This window comes from Seriola lalandi, unplaced genomic scaffold (assembly GCF_002814215.2).
Source record: "Seriola lalandi dorsalis isolate HSWRI2012SDOR001 ecotype SW California unplaced genomic scaffold, Sedor1 jcf7180002054970, whole genome shotgun sequence".
Lineage (NCBI taxonomy): Eukaryota > Metazoa > Chordata > Actinopteri > Carangiformes > Carangidae > Seriola > Seriola lalandi.
The window spans coordinates 15,523-15,945 of NW_019525521.1; positions in this window are offsets into that span (position 1 = coordinate 15,523).

The following is a 423-nucleotide window of genomic DNA, read 5'->3' on the forward strand; positions in this document are numbered from 1 at the left end:
AGCCACTGTTTAAACAGCCTTCATGGTCATTTTTGTCACCTCACTTCAGGTTTGGGAAAGATGGTTTCAGTTGATTAAAGCTGCAGTAAAGATTATTTTTGCAACAGATGATTATTCATACATCTAGCAGTTATGAAGCAACATGACTCGACCACCTGATGAATGTAAGTCCACTATTCACTGTTTTTGCTCTGCATTTTTACCATGCACCTAAATGAATCTAATAATCAATCAGTATAATGTAATTTAGTGTGTAAGTGTTAATTCTCCTGGTAGAAATGAAGTGATAATAAAACAGGATGTCAGCTGAAACACAGATCAGAATTGTATTGGGCCATCGTGTCTGATTTGTGTCTACAACTGTGTATATAATGGGAGGGCTGGAGAAGAATGGACAGTCTGAGGCATCCCTGATGAAGAATG